This window comes from Aegilops tauschii, chromosome 3 (genome assembly GCF_002575655.3).
Source record: "Aegilops tauschii subsp. strangulata cultivar AL8/78 chromosome 3, Aet v6.0, whole genome shotgun sequence".
Classification (NCBI taxonomy): domain Eukaryota; kingdom Viridiplantae; phylum Streptophyta; class Magnoliopsida; order Poales; family Poaceae; genus Aegilops; species Aegilops tauschii.
The window spans coordinates 333,661,752-333,679,700 of record NC_053037.3 but is presented as its reverse complement, the minus strand read 5'-3'; positions in this window follow the sequence as shown (position 1 = coordinate 333,679,700).

Genomic DNA, 17,949 nt, shown 5'->3' with positions numbered 1-17,949 from the left:
TATAGAGGAAATTTCAACCCTAGGTCATTTCCTAGTAATTCCTCTAATAATTATGGTAATTCATACAACAATTCTTATGGAAATTATAATAAAATACCCTCTGATCTTGAGATCAATATTAAAGATTTAATTAGTCCTCAAAAGAATTTCAATGCTATGATTGAAGAAAAATTGCTTAAGATTGATGATTTGGCTGGAACGTTAACAGAATTTCTCTTGAGACTGATTCTTTAAAGATTAGATCTATTCCACCCAAGCATGATATTAATGAATCTCCAAATGCTATTAAAATTTCTATTGATTAATGCAAAGAAAGAACCGCTAGGATGCTTGCTAAGCGAGATTGGTTTGTGAAAGCGTGTTCTTCTATTTCTTGTGAAAATAACGATGAAGATCTTAAAGTGATTGATGTGACTCCTATTGAATCTGTGTTTTCAAATATAAATCTTGATAAATATGGGACTGGAGATGAGTCAAATTTAGCTAGAAGGCGTCCCAATAATTTGGAGTTTAAGATCTTGATGGAAAAATTGACAAAAGTGGGATTGGAGAGGTCAAAACTTTAAGTAGCGATGAACCCACTCTTTTGGATTTCAAGGACTTTAATTATGATAATTGTTCTTTGATAGATTGTATTTCCTTGTTGCAATCCATGTTGAATTCACTGCACGCTTATAATCAAAATAAAGCTTTTACTAAACATATCGTTGATGCTATGATGAAATCTTTTGAAAAAAACTTGAGTTAGAAGTTTCTATCCCTAGAAAGCTTCATGATGAGTGGGAACATACAATTAAGATTAAAATTAAAGATTATGAGTTCAATGCTTTCTGTGATTTGGGTGCTAGTGTTTCCCCAATTCCGAAAACTTTATGTGATGTGCTAGGTTTCCACAAACTTGATGATTGATCTTTGCATTTGCATCTAGCAGATTATACTATTAAGAAACATATGGGAAGGATTAATGATGTTCTTATTGTTGCAAATAGGAATGATGTGCCCGTAGATTTTATTGTGCTTGATATAGATTGCAATCCTACATGTCCTATCATTCTTGGTAGACTTTCCTTAGAACGAGTGGTGCAATTATTGATATGAAACAAGGAAACATTAGATTTCAATTTCCGTTAAAGAAGGGCATGGAACACTTCCAGAGAAAGAAAATTAAGTTGCCATATCAATCTATTATGAGGGCTACTTATGTATTTAATACCTAGATCTATGTTTTATGCCTAGCTAGGGGCGTTAAACTATAGCGCTTGTTGGGAGGCAACCCAAATTTATTTTGTGTTTTTTTGTTCTGTTTTTCAATAAATAAACATTACTACTTCTGTAGTAATTGTGTTTTGGTGTTTTAGTTAGTGTTTGAGCCAAGTAAGACCTTCGGGATTGTCTATGGTGATAGTTGATTTGATCTTGCTGAAAAACGGAAACTTTTACGCTCCTTGCCAGAATTTTAGAAAATCACAGAAACGTGCTTTTGAACTGAATTTTTTACACAAGATTGATATACAAATTTCCTAGATTGTCGTAAGTTTTTAGAATTTTTGGAGTTACATAAGTATACGAAGTTTTCAGATTTCTACATATTGTTCTGTTTTTGACAGATTATGTTTTCTATGTGTTGTTTGCCTATTTTGATGAATCTATGGATAGTATCGGGGGGTATGAACCATGGAGAATTTGGAATATAGTAGATATAACACCAAAATTAATTTATAATGAGTTCACAACAGTACCTAAAGTGGTGATTTATTTTATTATACTAACGGATCTCATGAGTTTTCTGTTGAGTTTTGTGTTGTGAAGTTTTCAAGTTTTGGGTAAAGATTTGATGGACTGTGTAATAAGGAGTGGCAAGAGCCTAAGGTTGCGGATGCCCAAGGCACCCCAAGGTATAATTCAAGGACAACCAAGCATCTAAGCTTGGGGATGCCTCGGATGACATCCCCTATTTCGTCTTCATTCCATTGGTAAATTTACTTGAGCCTGTATTTTTATTCACCACATGATATGTGTTTTGCTTGGAGCATCTTGTATGATATGATTCTTTGATTTTTAGTTTTCCACAATCATCCTATATGTACACACCTTTTGAGAGGGACACGCATTAATCGTGAATTTATTAGAATACTCTATGTGCTTCACTTTTTTTGAGCTAGGCAATTTGCTCTAGTGCTTCACTTATATCTTTTTAGAGCACGGCGGTGGTTTTATTTTATAGAAATTGCGGAACTCTCATGCTTCACATATATTATTTTGAGAGTCTTTAAACAGCATGGTAATTTTCTTAGGTATGGATTTAGTCCTAATATGACGGGCATCCACGGGGGATATAATAAAAACTTTCATATAAAGAGCATTGAATACTATGAGAAGTTTGATTCCTTATGATTGTTTTGAGATATAAAGATGGTGATATTAGAGTCATGAAGTGAGTAATTGTGGATTGGTAGAAATACTTGTGTTAAAGTTTGTGATTCCCGTAGCATGCACGTATGGTGAACCGTTATGTGATGAAGTCGGAGCATGATTTATTTTTTGATTGTCTTCCTTATGAGTGATGGTTGGGGACGAGCGTTGGTCTTTTCGTACCAATCTATCCCCCTAGGAGCATGCGTGTAGTACTTTGTTTCGGTGACTAATAAATGTTTGCAATAAGTATGTGAGTTCTTCATGACTAATGTTGAGTCCATGGATTATACGCACTCTCACCCTTCCACCATTGCTAGCCTCTCTAGTACCGCGCAACTTTCGCCGGTGCATTAAACCCACCATATACCCTTCCTCAAAACAGCCACCATACCTACCTATTATGGCATTTCCATAGCCATTTCGAGATATATTGTCATGCAACTTCTGCCATTCCATTTATTATGACACGCACCATCATTGTCATATTGCTTTGCATGATCGTAAGATAGCTAGCATGATGTTTTCATGGCTTGTCCTTTTTATGTCATTTGCTACGCTAGATCATTGCACATCCCGGTACACCACCGGAGGCATTCATATAGAGTCACATTTTGTTCTAGTATTGAGTTGTAATTCTTGAGTTGTAAGTAAATAAAAGTGTGATGATCATCATTATTAGATCATTGTCCCATGTGAGGAAAGGATGATGGAAGCTTTGATTCCCTCACAAGTTGGGATGAGTCTCCGGACTTTATAAAAAAATAAAAGCAGCTAAAGAAGCTCAAGTAAAAGAAAATAGGCCAAAGAAGCCCACACAAAAAAATGAGAGAAAAGAGAGAAGGGACAATGTTATTATCCTTTTTCCACACTTGTGCTTTGAAGTAGCACCATGTTCTTCATGATAGAGAGTCTCCTATTTTTTCACTTTCATATACTAGTGGGAACTTTTCATTATAGAACTTGGCTTGTATAATTAAGAAATGGTGCTAGGCCTCAGAAACAGTTCCGAAAATAGAGAGAAACTGGGACAAACAGAGAGAGAGAGAGAGAGAGAGAGAGAAGAGATCCATTCTTGGAGGGGCTCTCACCCCTCTGGGAGCCATGGAGGCCAAGGATCAGAGGGGAAAACCTCTCTCATACGTCTCCAACGTATCTACTTTTCCTAACGCTTTTCCTCTTGTTTTGGACTCTAATTTGCATGATTTGAATGAAACTAACCCCGGACTGACGCTGTTTTCAGCAGAACTACCATGGTGTTGTTTTTGTGCAGAAAAAAAAGTTCTCGGAATGGAACGAAACTTTGCGAGGATTTTTTATACAATAAATAAAAAAATTTGTAGCCAAGATCCACCGGAGGGGGGCATCTGGGTGGGCACAACCCACCAGGGCGCCCCCTCCTGGCGCGCCCAGGTGGGTTGTCCCCACGTGGTGGCCCCGCGGACCCTGAAACCGACGCTATAAAATCCTATTTTTCCAGAAAAAATCAGGGAGAAAGAATTATCGCGATCCACGAGACAGAACCGCCGTCACCTCCTGTTCTTCATCGGGAGGCCAGATCTGGAGTTCGTTTGGGGCTCCGGAGAGGGGGATCTTCGTTCTTCGTCATCACCAACCCTTCTCCATCGCCAATTCCATGATGCTCCCCACCGGGAGTGAGTAATTCCTTCGAAGGCTCACTGGTCGGTGAGGAGTTGGATGAGATTCATCATGTAATTGAGTTAGTTTTGTTAGGGCCCGATCCCTAGTATCCATTATATTCTGAGATTAATGTTGCTATGACTTTGCCATGCTTAATGCTTGTCACTTTGGGCCTGGGTGCCATGAATTCAGATCTGAACCATTTATGTTATCACCATTATATCCATGTTCTAGATCTGATCTTGCAAGTTATAGTCACCTACTACGTGTTATGATTCGGCAACCTGGAGTGACAATAGTCGGGACCACTCCCGGTGATGATCGTAGTTTGAGGAGTTCATGTATTCACCGTGTGTTAATGCTTTGTTCTGGTTCTCTATTAAAAGGATGCCTTAATATCCCTTAGTTTCCAATAGGACCCCGCTGCCACGGGAGGGTAGGACAAAATATGTCATGCAAGTTCTTTCCATAAGCACGTATGACTATTTACGGAATACATGCCTACATTATGTTGATGAACTGGAGCTAGTGCCGTATCACCCTAGGTTATAACTGTCTCATGATGAATATCATCCAACAAGTCATCGATCCAATGCCTAAGAATTTATCTTATATTGTTCCTGCTAAGTTACTACTCCTACTGTTACTGTTGCACTTGCTACAAAGTTACTGCTATCACTGTTACCGTTACCATTGCCACGGTTACTATTATCAAAAGTATCATATTACTTTGCTACTGATCATGTTGTTATAGATAATTAATCTCCAGGTGTGGTTGAATTGACAACTCAGCTGCTAATACCTTCAAATATTGTTTGGATCCCCTTGTGTCGAATCTACAAATTTGGGTTGAATACTCTGCCCTCAAAAACTGGTGCGATCTACTATACTTGTGGGTTATTGCTACCTCTTGAGCATGCGTTGCTTTTCCCTTGAAGAGGAAAGGGTGATGCAGCAAAGTAGCGTAAATATTTCCCTCAGTTTTTGAGAACCAAGGTATCAATTCAGTAGAAGACTACACGCAAGTCACCTAGTACCTACACAAACAATCAAGAACCTTGCAACCAACACAATAAAGGGGTTGTCAATCCCTTCACGACCACTTGCAAACGTGAGATCTGATAAAGATAATAAGAAAAATATTTTTGGTATTTTTGTTGTATAGATTGGAAAGTAAATATTGCAAAATAAATAGCAAACTAAAATTATAGATCGGAAACTTATATGATGTAAATTAGACCCGGGGGCCATAGCTTTCACTAGTGGCTTCTCTCATGATAGCATATATTACGGTGGGTGAACAAATCACTGCCGAGCAATTGGTAGAAAAGCGCATAGTTATGAGAATATCTAGGCAATGATCATGAATATAGGCATCACGTCTGTGTCAAGTAGACCGAAACGTTCTGCATCTACTACTATTACTCCACACATCGACCGCTATCCAGCATGCATCTAGAGTATTAAGTTCATAAGAACAGGGTAACGCATTAGGCAAGATGACATGATGTAGATGGATAAACTCAAGCAATATGATATAAACCCCATCTTTTTATCCTCGATGGCAACAATACAATACGTGCCTTGCTGCCCCTACTGTCACTGGGAAAGGACACCGCAATATTGAACCTAAAGCTAAGCACTTCTCCCATTGCAAGAAAGATCAATCTAGTAGGCCAAACTAAACCGATAATTCGAAGAGACTTGCAAAGATATCAAATCATGCATATAAGAATTTAGAGAAGAAACAAATATTGTTCATAGATAATCTTGATCATAAACCCACAATTCATCGGATCTCGGCAAACACACCGCAAAAGAATATTACATCGAATAGATTTCCAAGAACATCGAGGAGAACTTTGTATTGAGAACCAAAGAGAGAGAAGAAGCCATCTAGCTAATAACTATGGACCCAAAGGTCTGTGGTAAACTGCTCACACATCATCGGAGAGGCTATGGTGTTGATGTAGAAGCCCTCCGTGACCGAATCCCCCTCCGGCAGATCACCGGAAAAGGCTCCATATGGGATCTCACGGGTATAGAAGGTTGCAGCGGTGGAAAAGTGGTTTTGTGGCTCTCCTGGATGTTTTTAGGGTACAAGGGTATATATAGGCGAAAGAAGTACGTCGGTGGAGCTACGAGGGGCCCACGAGTGTGGGGGCGCGCCTACCCCAATGGGCGCGCCCTCCTCCCTCGTGGCTGCCTTGTTGCGTCTCTGACTGCCACTCCAAGTCTCCCGGATTGCGTTTGTTCCAAGAAAGATCCTCGCGAAGGTTTTGTTCCGTTTGGATTCCGTTTGATATTCCTTTTCTGCGAAACACTGAAATAGGCAAAGAAAACAGCAACTGGCACTGGGCCTCTGGTTAATAGGTTAGTCCCAAAAATAATATAAAAGAGCATATTAAAGCCCATTAAACATCCAAAACAGATAATATAATAGCATGGAACGATCAAAAATTATAGATACGTTGGAGACGTGTCAGCATCCCCAGGCTTAATTCCTGCTCGTCCTCGAGTAGGCAAATGATAAAAATAGAATTTTTGATGTGGAATGCTACCTAACATAATTTTCAATGTAATTTTCTTTATTGTGGCATGAATGTTTAGATCCGAAAGATTCAAGACAAAAGTTTAATATTGACATAAAAATAATAATACTTCAAGCACAAACCAAGCAATTATGTCTTCTCAAAATAACATAGCCAAAGAAAGCTCATCCCTACAAAATCATATAGTTTTTCCATCCTTCATTTTCGTCACACAAAATGCTCTCATCATGCACAACCCCGATGAAAAGCCAAGCAATTTTTTAATATTTAGCATTCTCAAACTTTTTCAACTTTCACGCAATATATGAGCGCGAGCCATGGACATAGCACTATAGGTGGAATAGAATATGATGATGGAGGTTGTGTGGAGAAGACAAAAAACGGAGAAAGTCTCACATCGACGCGGCTAATCAACGGGCTATGGAGATGCCCATCAATTGATGTCAATGCAAGGAGTAGGGATTGCCATGCAACGGATGCACTAGAGCTATAAATGTATGAAATCTCAACAAAAGAAACTAAGTGGGTGTGCATCCAACTTGCTTGCTCACGAAGACCTAGGGCATTTTGAGAAAGCCCATCATTGGAATATACAAGCCAAGTTCTATAATGAAAAATTCCCACTAGTATATGAAAGTGACAAAATAAGAGACTCTCTATCATGAAGATCATGGTGCTACTTTGAAGCACAAGTGTGGAAAAAGGATAGTAACATTGCCCCTTCTCTCTTTTTCTCTCATTTTTTTTGTTTGGGCCTTCTCTTTTTTTATGGCCTCTTATTTTCGTCCGGAGTCTCATCCCGACTTGTGGGGGAATCATAGTCTCCATCATCCATTCCTCACATGGGACAATGCTCTAATAATGAAGATCATCACACTTTTATTTACTTACAACTCAAGAATTACAACTCGATACTTAGAACAAAATATGACTCTATGTAGATGCCTCCAGCGGTATACCGGGATGTGCAATGAATCAAGAGTGACATGTATAAAAAAGATGAATGGTGGATTTGCCACAAATACGATGTCAACTACGTGGTCATGCAAGGCAATATGACAATGATGAAGCGTGTCATAATAAACGAAGCGGTGGAAAGTTGCATGGCAATATATCTCAGAATGGCTATGGAAATGCCATAATAGGTAGGTATGTGGCTGTTTTAAGGAAGATATAAGGAGGCTTATGTGTGAGAGAGCGAATCATATCACGGGTTTTGGATGCACCGGTGAAGTTTGCACCAACTCTCGAGGTGAGAAAGGGCAATGCACGGTACCGAAGAGGCTAGCAATGATGGAAGGGTGAGAGCGCGTATAATCCATGGACTCAACATTAGTCATAAATAACTCACATACTTATTGCAAAAATCTACAAGTCATCAAAACCAAGCACTACGCGCATGCTCCTAGGGGGATAGATTGGTAGGAAAAGATCATCGCTCTTCCCCGACCGCCACTCATAAGGAAAGCAATCAAAGAACACCTCTTGCTTCAAATTTGTCACACAACGGTTACCATACGTGCATGTTACGGGACTTGCAAACCTCAACACAAGTGTTTATCAATTTCACAATTTCTCAAATAGCACATCTCTAATATCACCATCTTTATATCTCAAAACAATTATCAAGTATCAAACTTCTCATAGTGTTTAATGCACTCTATATGAAAGTTTTTATTATACCCATCTTGGACGCCTATCATATTAGGACTAATTTTATAGACAAAGAAAATTACCATGCTGTTCTAAAAGACTCTCAAAATAATATAAGTGAAGCATGAGAGATCAATAATTTCTATAAAATAAAACCACCACCGTGCTCTAAAAATATATAAGTGAAGCACTAGAGCAAAATTATCTAGCTCAAAAGATATAAGCGAAGCACATAGAGTATTCTAATAAATTCCGATTCATGTGTGTCTCTCCCAAAAGGTGTGTACAGCAAGGATGATTGTGGTAAACTAAAAAGCAAATACTCAAACCATACAAGACGCTCCAAGCAAAACACATATCATGTGGTGAATAAAAATATAGCCTCAAGTAAAGTTACCGATAGACGAAGACGAAAGAGGGGATGCCTTCCGGGGCATCCCCAAGCTTAGAATTTTGGTTGTCCTTGAATTTTACCTTGGGGTGCCTTGGGCATCCCCAAGCTTAGGCTCTTTCCACTCCTTATTCCAAAATCCATCAAATCTTTACTTAAAACTTGAGAACTTCACAACACAAAACTTAAACGAAAAATCTCATGAGCTCCATTAGTATAAGAAAACAAACCACCACTTTAAGGTGCTGTAATGAACTCATTATTTATTTATATTGGTGTTAAACCTACTGTATTCCAACTTCTCCTATGGTTCATACCCCCCGATACTAGCCATAGATTCATCAAAAGAAGCAAACAACACATAAAAACAGAATCTGTTAAAAACAGAACAGTCTGTAGTAATATGATTCATACGCATACTTCTGGAACTCCAAAAATTCTGAAATAAATTGGTGGACGTTAGGAGTTTTTCTATTAATCATATGCAAAAAGAATAAACCTAAAATCACTCTCCAGTAAAACATGGCATCTAATCTCGTGAGCGCAAAAGTTTCTGTTTTTTACAGCAAGATTGCAAAGACTTCACCCATGTCTTCCCAAAGGTTCTACTTGGCACAAACACTAATTAAAACATAAAACCACATCTAAACAGAGGCTAGATGAATTATTTATTACTAAACAGGAACAAAAAGCAAAAAATAAAATTGGGTTGCCTCCCAACAAGCGCTATCGTTTAACGCCCCTAGCTAGGCAAAGAGATTTCAATGATGCTCACATGAAAGACAAGAATTGAAGCACAAAGAGAGAATCATAAAACATGTGACAAACACATCTAAGTCTAACATACTTCCTATGCATAGGCATCTTATAGGCAAACAAATTATCAAGGCAAGCAAAAACTAGCATATGCAAGGAAGCGGAAAGAACAATAGCAATCTCAACATAACGAGAGGTAATTTAGTAACATGAAAATTTCTACAACCATAGTTTCCTCTCTCATAATAATTACATGTAGGATCATAAGAAAATTCAACAATATAGCTATCACAAAACGTATTCTTAACATGATCCACATGTATGCAAAGTTGACACTCTTCCAAAATAGTGGGATTAACATTAACTAAAGTCATGACCTCTCCAAACCCACTTTTATCAAAAACTTCATAAGATTGAACATTCTCCAAATATGTGGGATCTAAAGTTGACACTCTTCCAAACCCACTTTCAATATTATTGCAAACATTATTAACAATCTCATATTCATCATGGGGCTTAAATAAATTTTCAAGATCATAAGAAGAATCACCCCAATCATGATCATTGCAACAAGTAGTGGATGTAGCAAAACTAGCATCCCCAAGCTTAGGGTTTTGCATATTATTATCACAACTGACATTAATAGAATTTATAATACCATCATTGCAATCATGCTTTTCATTCAAAGATCTACCATGAATCACTTCATAAAGTACTTCATCACAATTTCCAAATTCACGGATTTCAAGCAAAACCTCATAAACATAATCTAGTGCACACAACTCACTAGAAATTGGTTCATCATAATTGGATCTCTTAAAAAGATTAGCAAGGGGCTGAGGATCCATATCAATAGATTTTTAGCAAGCGAAGGTGCAAGCACATAGAAGACACATGGTAACACGAGCAAACAGAAGGACGAACGGAAGAGGGGCAAAGAAAAGGCAAAGGTTTTTTTAAATCGTTTTAGAACTGGGGGAGAGGAAAACGAGAGGCGAATGGAAAATAGTGTAATGCGAGGGAGAAGAGTTTGTGATAGGTACTTGGTATGTCTTGACTTGAGCGTAGATCTCCCCGGCAACGGCGCCAGAAATCCTTCTTGCTACCTCTTGAGCATGCGTTGGTTTTCCCTTGTAGTGGAAAGGGTGATGCAGCAAAATAGCGTAAGTATTTCCCTTAGTTTTTGAGAACCAAGGTATCAATCCAGTAGGAGACTACACGCAAGTCACCTAGTACCTGCACAAACAATCAAGAACCTTGCAACCAACGCGATAAAGGGGTTGTCAATCCCTTCATGGCCACTTGCAAAAGTGAGATCTGATAAAGATAATAAGATAAATATTTTTGGTATTTTTGTTGTATAGATTGGAAAGTAAAGATTGCAAAATAAATAGTAAACTAGAATTATAGATCGGAAACTTATATGATGTAAAGTAGACCCAGGGGCCATAGGTTTCACTAGTGGCTTCTCTCATGATAGCATATATTACGGTGGGTGAACAAATTACTGTCGAGCAATTGATAGAAAAGTGCATAGTTATGAGAATATCTAGGCATGATCATGAATATAGGCATCACGTCTGTGTCAAGTAGACCGAAACGATTCTGCATCTAGTACTATTAATCCACACATCGATCGCTATCCAGCATGCATCTAAAGTATTAAGTTCATAAGAACAGAGAGGCAAGATGACATGATGTAGAGGGATAAACTCAAGCAATATGATATAAACCCCATCTTTTTATCCTCGATGGCAACAATACAATACGTGCCTTGCTGCCCCTACTGTCACTGGGAAAGGACACCGCAAGATTGAACCCAAAGTTAAGCACTTCTCCCATTGCAAGAAAGATCAATCTAGTAGGCCAAACTAAACCGATAATTCGAAGAGACTTGCAAAGATATCAAATCATGCATATAAGAATTTAGAGAAGAACCAAATATTGTTCATAGATAATCTTGATCATAAACCCACAATTCATCGGATCTCGGCAAACACACCGCAAAAGAATATTACATCGAATAGATCTCCAAGAACATCAAGGAGAACTTTGTATTGAGAACCAAAGAGAGAGAAGAAGCCATCTAGCTAATAACGATGGACCCGAAGGTCTGTGGTAAACTACTCACACATCATCAGAGAGGTTATGGAGTTGATGTAGAAGCCCTCCGTGATCGAATCCCCCTCTGGCAGATCGCCAGAAAAGGCCCCAGATGGGATCTCACGGGTATAGAAGGTTGCGGCCGTGGAAAAGTGGTTTTGTGGCTCTCCTGGATGTTTTTAGGGTACAAGGGTATATATAGGCGAAAGAAGTACATCGTGGAGCTACGAGGGACCCATGAGGGTGGGGGGCGCCCCTACCCCCCTGGGCGCGCCCTCCTGCCTCGTGGCCGCCTTGTTGCGTCTCTGACTTCCACTCCAAGTTTCCTAGATTGCGTTTGTTCCAAGAAAGATCCTCGCGAAGGTTTCGTTCCGTTTGGATTCCGTTTGATATTCCTTTTCTGCGTAACACTGAAATAGGCAAAAAAACAGCAACTGGCACTGGGCCTCCGGTTAATAGGTTAGTCCGAAAAATAATATAAAAGAGCATATTAAAGCCCATTAAACATCCAAAACAGATAATATAATAGCATAGAATGATCAAAATTTATAGATACGTTGGAGACATATCAGTTATCACTCTCCTAATAGAGGGGAGAGGCAATGGGAGAATAAGATGGAGGGGGCTCTCTGGCCCTCTCTTCAAGTGGTGTCGGAGTGCCGTGGGGGGAACCATTGATACGTCTCCAATGTATCTATATTTTTTTTATTGTTCCATGCTATTATATTATCAATCTTGGATGTTTTAGAATCATTTTATAGTCAGTTTATATCATTTTTTGGTACTAACCTATTGACATAGTGCCAGGTGCCAGTTGTTGTTTTTTGCATGTTTTTTACATCGCGGGAAATCAATACCAAACGGAGTCCAAACGCAGAGAAACTTTTTGTGGATTTTTTTGGACCAGAAGACAACCAATGAGCCGAAGAAGCACCTGGGGGCTGCTCCGAGGGGAGCACAACCCACCAGGGCGCGCTGACGATGACATGTACCTAGGGTAGGGTCATAGGCCTAACCTAGACGCCCTACCCAAGGACACTGTCCTAGATTCAAAGACATTCAAACTACAACAGAAGATACCGACTGAAATCACCTTGGAGTGCAATCCACTCGACCGGCTATTCCACTCGGATACCCCAAGTCCACTCGACCAAGATAGAACCACTCGACGGTACGAAGAATCACTCAGAGTATAGAAGATCTAAAGCCACCCCAGGATGGCAACGGTCAGGCCTTCTGTAACGCCCACGATGCGGCTAGATCTCCCACGTGTCGAGGCACGACTTAGAGGCATAACCGCATTGTGGTTTTGTCGCAAGAAGGGTCATCTTCACACAATCCCATGTAATGAACAAGAATGGGATAAAGAGTTGGCTTACAATCGCCACTTCACACAATACATAAATATAATCCATACATCATCCAAAATACACACATAGACCGACTATGGTCAAGATCCAAATGAAAATAAGACAACCCCAAATGCTAGATCCCCGATCGTCCCAACTGGGCTCCACTACTGATCATCAGGAAAAGACACATAGTAACGACCACGTTCCTCATCGAACTCCCACTTGAGGTCGATCCCATCATCTGCACTGGCATCGTCGGCACCTGCAACTATTTTGGTAGAATCTGTGAGTCACGAAGACTCAGCAATCTCACACCCGCGAGATCAAGACTATTTAAGCTTATCGGAAAGGATGGTGTAATGAGGTGGAGCCGCAGCAGGCACTAAGCATATATGGTGGCTAACATACGCAAATGAGAGCGAGAAGAGAAGCAACGGAACGGTCGTCAACTAGTAATGACCAAGAAGTGATCCTGAACTCCGACTTACGTCAATTATAACTCAAACCGTGTTCACTTCCCGGACTCCGCCGAGAAGAGACCATCACGGCTACACACACGGTTGATGTATTTTAATTTGGTCAAGTGACAAGTTCTCTACAACCGGACATTAACAAATTCCCATCTGCCTCATAACCGCGGGCACGGCTTCCGAAAGATAATACCCTGCAGGGGTGTCCCAACTTAGCCCATCATAAGCTCTCACGGTCAATGAAGGATAAACCTTCTCCCGGAAAGACCCGGTCAGTCTCGAAATCCCGGTTTACAAGACATTTCGACAATCGTAAAACAAGACCAGCAAAGCCACCCGAATGTGCCGACAAATCCCGATAGGAGCTGCACATATCTCGTTCTCAGGGCACAACGGATGAGCGAAGCGTACAGGTACCAACATAACCCAAGTTGCCAAGGGACGGTCCCGCACGGTGCTCTAGTTTGGACCAGCACTCAGAGGAACACTGGCCCGGGGGTTAAAATAAGATGACCCTCGGGCTCGCGAAACCCCGGGGGAAAAGGCTTAGGTGGCAAATGGTAAAACCAAAGTTGGGCCTTGCTGGGGGAGTTTTATTCAAGGCGAACTGTCAAGGGGGTCCCATAAATCACCCAACCGCGTAAGGAACGCAAACTCAAGGAACATAATACCGGTATGACAGAAACTAGGGCGGCAAGAGTGGAACAGAACACCAGACATAAGGCCGAGCCTTCCACCCTTTACCAAATATATAGATGCATTAATTAAATAATAGATATTGTGATATCCCAACATATCCATGTTCCAACATGGAACAAACTTCAACTTCACCTGTAACTAGCAACGCTATAAGAAGGGCTGAGCAAAAGCGGTAACTTAGCCAAACAACGGTTTGCTAGAAAAGGATGGTTAGAGGCTGACATGGCAATATGGGAGGCATGATAAAGCAAGTGATAGGTAGCGCAGCATGCAAAAGAACGAACAACTAGCAAAGCAAAGATAGAAGTGATTTCGAGGGGTGGTCATCTTGCTTGCAAGGTTCTCAGAGTTGTCGAAAGCTTGATCCTCGTAAGCGTACTCAACAGGTTCCTCGTTCACGAACTCGTCTCCCGGCTCTACCCAAGACAAGAACACAAGCAACGGAACCACAATCAATCACGGGAAATGCACAAGCAACATGATGCAATTCATGAATGATATGCAAGATATGATATGCGATGCATATGCGTGCTCCGGAAGGAAAATGATGAACAAGGCAGTAACTTGGCAAGCCAAGCATGCCACTGGAAACATGAGATGATTTCGGTCGAAATCGATATAAAGATCACCGGAACGGATGCACGGTTTGCAAATGGCAAGCAAAACAAGAATGACACGAATCTGCGATTAACAGCATGATAGCACTTAAAATGCAACAAGTAACAATGCTACAGCACTCCAACATAGCAACAAAGCATATGGCAGTAATCTACAGGAGATTCTTGAGAAAAGATGAACACTGAGCTACGGCTAGAACACAACACAGCAGGTTCAAACAAGCATGGCAAAAGTGCAAAAGATAACAGGTTCACAGACTTGGTGAAATTACTGGACATGGCAGAAAACAGCATCAGGTAGCAAAGTTCAGAGCATGAAAACAACATGCTACAGGAACTTAACATGGCAAAACAAGGCATGGCAGTATTCTACTAAATTCATATGACAAAAGTATCTTACTGACCATAAGCCAAAAAGGAACAGAAGATATGATGGCAACCATGTAAACATAGCAAGTTTCGTTAACAGGTTTCAGACTTGGCAGAAAAACAGAGCATGGCAGAAATCAATAATATGAAGGCATCTTTATGAGCTTGATGCACTCACCACAAAGCAATGCATGACAAAACAAGCATACCTACAGCAAGAAGGCATGTTTATGAAGCTATCCATGGCAAGAGAAAATACATAGCATGTATGAGACAACTAGAACAAGCTTGGCAAAATTGCATATCATGTTAAGAATCTGCCAGAAATATTTTGTAGCAAAAGTAGAGCAAGATTGAGTCATGCTATGGCACTCCATATTTGCAAACAAGTGCAGGAATGGATCAATTACAACAATATCTATAAAACATCCCTACTGAACATCTCCAAAATGAGTATAGATCTCTCTGTAGCATCAAGTTTACATGGCAAAAAAATAACAGCAGACAAAGACTTGGAGAAATTACAGTCCCTGAAATCAGAAACATTACGGGGCCTAGTTTGCATGCTTGTGCTAGTCACCACAGAGATCACAAAAATACATGGTATACACCAATGGAAAGATGGCATGGCATACAACAAAACACATGTAGAGCTCATGCCCATAAGATGCACAGATTAAATGATACAAAAATAACAAATCTCCAAGTTCTGCTAAGCAACAGCAGACAACAGCAAGTAGCACTCTTGCACCAGAGATTTGGGCATCAACATTGCCTCTAATCAACATGGCGCAATTGAACAAAATGTAGAGCATCATGATACGAACAATTCGATATATTACACGCGTGAAACGGAGCTATATGCAGAGAGTTATGACATGATGAACAGGGATATATAATGTGGAAATGCAAAAAACTTAGAAATTTCGGGGAGAGAAAAGGAAAGTCAACTGTGGGCTTCCTCGATCCAGATCTGGCCGGGGCCGGGCCTCGAGCTCGCCGGCGGTGGGTGGCGATGCCGGAGGAGAGAAGGGAGAGGCCGGAGGGAGGCGGCCGGAGGTCGGGCGGCGCCGGGCGCCGGAGGAGGAGGACACGCGGCGTCGTGCGGCGGCGGCGGCGTCCGCGGCGGCGGCGGCGGCCGGTGCTGGGCGCGGCGGCGCCGGCGGGAGGCGAAGGCGGCGGGCGACGGCGCGGAGGCGGCGGCGCAGGGCGGCGGCGCGGCTCGGGCGCGCGGAGGGCGAGCGGCGGCGGGACTGGGCTCGGGCGAGCCCGCGGCGGGCCTGGCGGGCCGGCGCGGTACGGGCGGCGGCGGGCACCACGTGGCGGCCCCTGGTTCGCTGCGGCCGTCGGTGGATATTTGTCCGGCGCGGACCGGACGTGTCCGGGGCGGCGGGGAAAAATGCTAGGGTTTGATCTGCGTATTTTTTCGGGAGGGGAGGCATAATTATAGGTAGAGGGAGCTAGGAGAGTCCAAATGAGGTGCGGTTTTCGCCCACACAATCGTGATCGAACGACCTACAGCATGGAAGTGACTTTGGTGGGTTTATGGGCTGGTTTTGAGGGTGGTTTTGCTGGAACACACAAATGGACTTTGCGGATGCCCGGTTAACCGTTGGAGTACCATACGACCTCCAAATGGAACAAAACTTGACCGGTGGTCTACCGGTGGTATACCAAGGCCACTTGACAAGCCTCAGTCCATTCCGAGAACGTTTGACACCCGCTCACGAAAGAAAACAAGAGGGGTGCGCCGGAGGAGGTGGGAGCGCCGGATTGCAAAACGGACAACGGGGAAAATGCTCGGATGCATGAGACGAACACGTATGCAAATGCAATGCGCATGATGACATGATATGAAATGCATGACATGAACAAAAAGCAAAACGAAAGACAAAACCCGACACGGAGGGAATATCATAACACATAGCCGAAAATGGCAAGAGTTGGAGTTACAAATATGGAAAGTTACATCCGGGGTGTTACAACTTCACTCCGTAGTCTTAAAGGTCATTAGTAGTCATTATAGCAGGCGTAACCAGTAATGCCCCTGTCTTAACTTATATTGAACCCTGTGTAACTGAGGGCTGGAGGGGTCTGGCGCACTCTATATAAGCCACCACCCCTCCTTTGGCACAAGGGTTCGCACCCCCTGTAACTCACACGCGTATTCCAGTCGACAAGCCACCGGGCACCGAGACGTAGGGTTGTTACCTCCTCCGAGAGGGGCCTGAACTCATAAACTCACGAGTACAACCTTGCCGTACCTAGGGCCTTGCCTCCTCCTACGTACCCCCTATTCTTACTGTCAGACTTACTCCCACGACAGTTGGTGCCCAACGTGGGGCAGGCGTCTTAGCGACTTCCGGCGAGGTGGCGATTTTTCCGATCTCCATCAACATGGTTTCCAACGGTGGTTTGGCTTTGGGCCACGAGATCCGTCTCGGTGCGCTCGTTTTCATCGCCGACGACTCCGCCTGGCTCCAACAAGCCCCCCTCGACGTCAAGACGCACTTCAACGCATGCGCTCGCAGCGTCCTCCTGCGGCAACCATCAACCCAGTATCGGTCGGTTCCCACGGCATCGGCTCTCTCCGTTATACGCCGCCGCAAGCGATCCGGTCGGTCGCGGCTCCAGCGGTGGGTGAAGCATGCAGTGGCTCACGAGTCCGCCATCCCTCAAGTTGCAGCTATCGAGCCCGATGAATCTCTCTACGGGCGTTCGACATGTCGGCTGGTTCCGCCGACACTCTTTCCAAGTGAGGAAGCAGCGGCCCTGCGGCAGAAGTCCTCATGGTCGACTCGTCTTGCAGCCCGCCTGGGTTCCATCGTGGTGGCGGCGGCGATGGTGGTGGCTGCCTATCGCATGGTCACGATGAATATCATCCCCAAGCCCTCACTTCGGAGCAGAGGGAGGAGTTGCATCATCGCAACATGG